The sequence below is a fragment of the Apus apus genome, chromosome 2 (assembly GCF_020740795.1).
Source record: "Apus apus isolate bApuApu2 chromosome 2, bApuApu2.pri.cur, whole genome shotgun sequence".
Taxonomy (NCBI): domain Eukaryota; kingdom Metazoa; phylum Chordata; class Aves; order Apodiformes; family Apodidae; genus Apus; species Apus apus.
In genome coordinates, this window is record NC_067283.1 from 26424445 (window position 1) to 26431804 (window position 7360).

Sequence of the window (7360 nt, forward strand, 5' to 3'; positions counted from 1 at the left end):
AAAATACATAAATCATGCTGAGATGTCTGAAAAAAGTTCCTGTAATCCAGCATTCTCCACAAGTACTATTTAGAAGATACAGGGAGACCAAGAGACCTCTAGATCATCATACTCATTTTATGTTGTTTCAGTCTATATAAAAAAATGTTACAAGCAATTCAACTTATTCAAGGTATCTTAGCATCTTTACACAGGACTGTAGAGCACTGAAAGACAGTGCTCCTACCCTAAACACAATCCACCACAGTTAAGCCTGAAAAGAGAAAACCTTCTTCTGTGGACCTTGACTAAATCATTACATAAATAATGGGAGTTCTGCAGTGATTTCAGCTGCCTTTTGGCAAGATCTCAAAAGGGACACTGTGTGTTTGCTTCTGTACCCACGTGTCTCCAAAAGCTGCCCAGCTATATGCCAGGTAGCCAAGCTTTTTTCCTTCTTCCAAACCTGACGCATTCCATACAAATCAAGAGTTTAACCTAATACAATATGCATCAGGATTAACTAGTTGTTCATTTCACTTTTACATCAGGTCCTCTCTCCCCACACACCCTGCCTGGCACATGACTAGGCTGCCTGAGGTTCTGCTCTGTGGATATCGAGTCCCTTCTTACAAGTCCTGAGTACCATCAGAAGTCACTGAGATCAGACACTGAGAAAGGGGAGTGAAACAATAGAAATTACTGATTTTCAATCACTAGGCTGTTCTGAAAGGAGCATTTTTTGCTGTCTCAATGAAGCATTCAAGGGACCTACTTCTTCCATTTTTATTTCATTAGACTTGGGCATAATTTAAATACAAATGCTTTTCCAAAGATAAACCAGAAATGTTTTGTGTACGTCATGGGTAAGTTTTTTAGTTTTCTTTTGAATTAAATTATTTTTCTAGAAAACAATTTCATGGCGCAGAATAAGCCTGGTAATGATGTGCTAGAACAGAAAGCTTGACCAACAGAAACATTTGTCTGGATCTCATCTGCATGTGCTAACTAAAGTCCTCAGACCCCAAGCACATTTAAGGAGAAAATAAATTAATTTCTCTACCAGACTAAGCGCACACAATTCTAGGAGACTCCTTGTTTATTAAATTTCCTCTAAATTTATGGTAAGTGCTTCTGAAATAATTATAAAAATGCCAAGTAAGTACACTGTCCACCCAGCTATTGCTTTCTGGCAACTTTTAGCTTTATTTGCCAAAATAATAGAACACATTCCCTAAAAAACTCTAGTCCAGCTTGAAAAAAAATATTAAAAAATATTTTTAAAAATCAGTCAGTAAGAGTAGTCAAACCCAGCATTTGCAAAGGCTCAAATCTGAAAGGTCTCAAAGCTACTTTGCTGCCCCCCAGAGTGATCATGCCCTGGAGGGAGCATCCCAGAGTACTTGTCCTCTCATGTTTTTCCATGAGAGACAAGTTCCTCTTCTCCAATTTAGGTACTGCACTTCTTTGCTTGGGGCTGCAGAATAAGGAGAGACATGAAAAGTCTTTCCAGACTTGAGTACCAGAGATGCTCGATCCAGTGATAGAGAGGACCATGAGCTAAGTACTCAGTTGCCATGCTACCCCACCCAAATTCCAGCATATGGGGATGCCAAGGAATTGACTAATGAAAAAGAAAGCTATTTTCTGTCATTCCAGTCTTGCATATATTTGAGCTTATTATTGTAAAAAGTCTCTGTGAATTTAACACAGCAATAAGAATGCAAAATGGTGCAACTGTAGAGTGAGGCTTCAGCAGCTCCCACTATGGTGCACTGGGAGCCTTGTCTCCCTCAGCTCATGGTCTGCCACCAGAAGGGCTTTGCAGAAGTGCAGGCAAGGAGGAGGAAAGGAGCAAGAAGGTCCCACATAAAAGGCATGTCTAGACATCAGCTACTAGCTGAAATACATATCCCATAGCACATATGACAACCAATGCCAACCCCGCTAAGTCCAGTTTAGGCACGAGCCACAGCCTCAATGGGGACTGCAAGCTCAGGGTAGGCAAAGTGCCCCTTCTTCAGGGATGTGTCAGTAGAACATGGGATGGTTAGGTCAGATCCCATCACTGGTGAGACTAAGATGATTCATCTTTTCTGTGTCACTTCCCAGGACATTTTGGACTTGCGGGGTCCACCTCCTACTGGTGCCACATCCCCCTGGACCATGCAGTGCTGTAGCCAAGGAGATGAGTGGTGCCATCAATCTGGTAACATGCATCTCTAAGCCTCAGCTCTGCTCAATTCCCCAAGCAAAAATTTGCACAACTCAGGGATGTGTTAGAGGAGTAGTGAAGGCAGGCCAGGCATCGGGTCCGTTTGCAACCAGAGGCCTCAGAGGAGTTGTTTTTCTCCTAGACATGTTGCCCGCTCAGTGCAGCTGAGACTCCAAAGAACGTCACAGCATTTCTCACTCCTCCACTCCACAACTTGTTTTTAAAAGATGCCTTACTTAAAGGGAGATGACCTCATACAGACAGCTCTTGTAGAACATTTTTCAACTATTGACCCAACCTGCAGTGCAGCCGATCTTGGTTTGCGTTTTTATACCTCAGAGAAAGAGGCAAGTTTGTCTCAAAAAACCCTTGGAGATAAAGGATGTGTATTTAAATAAAAACTGGGGGCCAGGGAGCAAGATTAACAAGTTGGTTTTTACCCCAAGTTTTTTAATAGCCCCATTCATTTTGTGATTACACATCCTATGAGAAGGCAAAGTAATTGGCTCAGATACAAACATGAGTACTGGCATGCCAGTGTGAGGCTGAAGGTTTCTGGGAGCACAAGTCTGGTTCCATCCTCTCCCTCACCTCACATCTACCCAAACAGGATCCAGACTTTTGCCCTCATAACTACCTCCTCCCAGCTTTCACTCAGTTTTCTCTTTCACCTGAACTGTGACCTACAAACCCTCACTCACCTGAGCTGTACTATAGCAGTGTTTCTTTCCTTAACTTTCCTGGTGCAGTCAGGTCCTGAGCTGGAAGCCCTGGCTGGGTTCTTATGAGTTTGACACCCAGACACAACTGGGCATCAAATATAGTTCAACAGGAACACAGACGTTGAGCAGCACTTTCTGACATGCAGCAAAGCACAGGCTCACTCAATTCATACAGTCAGCTGCAGTCACACTCAAGAGAGATGGGAATCACATCTCATTGTTTCTAAATGCCATGTTTAAACCCCAGATCCCCAAGTTTTTTTTCCTGCAGGGGAGCATGAAGTCCACCTTTCCACTCGTAACTCCAAGAAGATATTTTTTTCATCAGTAGTTGGGAGATCCACCATAAAAACTGCCCAGGACAAAAGCAGCCAAGTAGGATGCCTTACTAGAGAGTGGCAGGCAAAACCCTCAGGACTGCAGTGCTCTGGAGAGTACAAAGACCACATGCAGCCAGGAATGAAGGAAGTCTGAACCCTCCTGGTCATTCTTAAATTTACATTCAGAGCATCCTTCTGAGAACGGGAAGCAGCTGCACTGGACAGGGCAGAGTTTTCAGTGTTCTCCTGCTCACTAAGGAAGTTTCCATTGGAGGGGTCGAGCCTGAATTTTCTGTCCTCTTAGAAAAGTAAAAGATGGCTTAAGAGCTGTGTTAGGAGTGGCACTTCACTGTGCCTCACATTATGACACAAAACATGTTATTTCAGGACATAAAGCTGGTGTCACAGTACACAGACACATATCCCCTTTCCTAATGACTTTTCAGTTGTTAAAAACATTTTTTCCATTAATAACTTATCTACTGCAAAGAGCAGGCTGTCACACCGGGTTTCTTCCCACACCACAATGGAGCATGGTGGGAGCAAGAGGGAAGAGGCTGTATGAGATGATGACAGACACAGCTGAGAAGTATGTGAGTCTAGATAGGGAGTTTGAGGGTAAACACCTGGCATTATCACTGCTTTTTCCATGGAAGAGTGTGTGGGAAGGATTTTCCAGGGTGGAGAACCACAGACAGCAAAAATTCCTGGTTGCTAAGAAAATAAAAACCTCAGCAAAAGAGTAGCTAACAGAGATATAACATCTTGTCAACCATGACAGCATGGCAGGGGTGTCACAACAGATGTCACACCTTAACCTGGGAGGCCACCTCTCATGTTTTTCAAGTAACTGATGACACCAGACACAGGGAACTCTCTACTATGCCATCTGATGGCATCTACTGATGCTGCTGAGGGACAGCAATCCTCTGATGGGCATCTCTGCCATGACCTACACCAGCTCCCGCATGAAAAATTCATACCAACGTAGGGCCCACAAAGCTTGAAATTCCCAGACATCTGCTCCATGCAGTCACCCTGTAATGCAGACCTTTTGGCTACTTACAGTTAAAATTTTTATAATTCAGTGAACTTTAAAGCAGTGAACTTTTAATAATTCAGAAAATGACATGGTAGCTCTCTCAAGAGAGCTGAGCATTTGCAGGATTCCTGCAGCACCACCTCAGCCCAGGCAAAGCCTGTGCTGGGCAGGCACGTGTGGGAGCAGCCCAGGGCACCAGCAAACCTCACCAATATCATACATGGGCAGAAGGCAACACTCTAGAACATATTCTTGAAATACAGTATGATGAATTCTGATGTCCACAGATGGGAATCTCTTTATCCATGGCATCTTCCCCATTCTTCCTTACCAACCCGATTTCAGCTGGAGAAAACAATCAAACCTTCCTGCCCTGCCCTCACCAGGCTGCCAAAAGAGTTCCAATTAGTGTCAATTGGGATAATAGCTCTATTTGCATTTTTAAGCTATTATTAGCAAGTTGTCAGTCAGCCAGTAATTTGTATCACTTTGGTATAACGAGAATTTAAATATTTAAAAAGATAATGTTCTTTTCTACCACCCCCTTCCTTTTTGTGCTAAAATAATAATGGTTTTAATCAAAAGTAATTTGTATTAATATACATTTTGCCCCAGGTGTTAAGAGCAGACTTCAAGAGCAGTGGTAAGAGATGTCAAGTAATACAGTTTATGAATATAGACAACTACTTCTGTCCTCAACAGTAGCAGAAATGGAGGCTGCTTTTGCAACTAGATCATTTTGGTTCTCCTCCTAGCTTTTGCAAGATAATTACAGTGCAGGAATTGAGGTCCAATAATTTTATGTACCTGGAATTATAACTCTCTAAAGAACTATTTTGGACCCAATTGCTTTATCTTCCCCTTAGCAAAAATTCCTCAGTTAAGCACCCTGTACCACAAAAAGAAAAAAAAAAAAAGGAGAAAAAAAAAAAAAAAAAGGCATAAGACCACTCTCCAGCGTGAGCCTGAGGCAGGTAGTGTTTGTTAAATCAGGCAACCAGCTTCTGTGTTGCCATTATATCTCTGATGGTGGCTGAGGGACATTTCCTGACACAGTTGGAGTCTAAATTCACAGGTATGTGCAGTCTGCAGCTGTTCATCAGCACACAGGGCTCATACCACAACTGGATTTAAAAATATAATTTTTTGATAAAGCAAGCAGAAGCATGCCACTAAGCCTTCCTGATGCACATTTGTAAAACTTCCTAGTAGGATTCATAGTGTTCTCAGTGTGACTACCTGAAATCCAGTGATCCATGTTAATCATGATAAAAACAGAACAGAAAATAACCCCTACTTCAGAACTAAACCTGACATTTTTTCATTCCCCAGCTCAGTATTACCTTCTGTCTTCACTAGAACTGGCATTTGATTCCTGATATATCTCATATTTCTTATTTTTAATTTAATAACTGTGGTTTTTTTAAATTCCTTTCAAATTGGGTATTGAATGCCTTAAATACTCATGCATTCAGTTCTCACCTGCAGCACCATCAGTAAGCTCTACTCGGTATCTTGTGAGCAAAAACAATTAAACAACTTTATTGGTGTTTTGTTTTTTTCTTTTCTGCCTTACCCTCATTCTAATCCAGTACTTATGAAATTCCTTCCACGAAGCTCACACACAAAGGCTACTAGCAAGTGTCTGCAGGAATAGGCTAGCAGCACAAGGAGAGCAGGATGGAGAGGAGGATGGAGAGCTGTCTGTGCCGACACACTAACAGTGGCTGCCATCTGCTGGCTGGAAAAATGAAATTGAAAAATCATCCCTCCAAGGAACCTCTTGATCCGAAATCAAACTTTGGCAAACTCTTTTTTTTTGTCCCACCAGAGGAAACGTGTCTGCCTGTTGTCTTGCTCAGAGCCAGTGCAAGGGGCAAAGCTGCCGAGCAAAGCAGGGCCAGCCCCAACCTGCTCGTGTGGGAAAAGCACAACGGTTGGGTGGGGCTCTGGGGTACTGCTGGCATCTGCTGCAGCTGACAGGACACTGTACAAATCCAGAGATGAACATACAGCGCAGGAAAAACTAGCTGCCCAGCTAGCTTTTTCATATCGCAAGAGTTTCCTGGCAACTCAAAGCTGGAAGGTGGCACTGCAAGGAGGAGAACATAAAATACCACAAACAGCTCCTGGAAAGCAGCATGCAGAGACCCTCTTTATCTAACACCTCATCTAGCCAATGCCCCCCACCAACCTGCAAGCATAAACCACCTCTCTGCTTTGTCCTCCTCAGTGCTTTCTCTCCTCTTTCAAGGTTTCTAAATAAAAAAAAAAAAATCAATTTACTGTTTTAAAATTAAGTAAAATGAATTAAAATTATTAAATTCAAAATACTAACAGTCTTGCGCATTACCGGCACAAAAGAGGCAGGCTCATTCAAAACTTTCTAAGACTTTCCTAATCGCAGCCTTTATGTCAACTACAATGTCTATATAGGTTTGTAAGTATCTCATATGTAAATAAAAACAACAGACCCCAAAATTCCTAAACGAGGAACCATGACAGGCATCATGCAGGTGATGTATGTGCTTGGCTGTCCCTGGGAAGGTGGCTGAGGAACTACAGAAATAAACAGCCTCTCCCACACTACAGCCCCTGTCTCTTTTGGGGAGACTGTTCAATAGCCAGCCCAAACACAGGCTTACTATGTATTAAATCATCCTTTGGCAACTACTCTCTTATTTACTAATGGAATCAGACATTAGGTCCGTGTCAGAAAAAGTTCACTCCTCCAGAGTCTCAGTATGATTTTATCATATTTTACTTCTAACCACAGCTTATCATATTTTACCTCAGTAAAGGGAAGTTCACTGTGAGTAGGAAATCTTACCTTTACACATCAGTACCTAATCACCATACTCTGTACTCATCTCCCATGTCAAAGTATACTTGACTGCTTCAAAAAAATCAAAAAGGACAGGCACATAACCATGAAGTAAAGAAGGCTGTAGGAACATACGACCTTACTCATCATATATTCTTAAGTAAAAAGAGTGTGCAAGTTTATGTCAAAATATGGCCACTCCTGGCCATAGCTGGAGAGTTCACAAGCTCCATGGTACCACTGAGAGGTTTCAGTAAG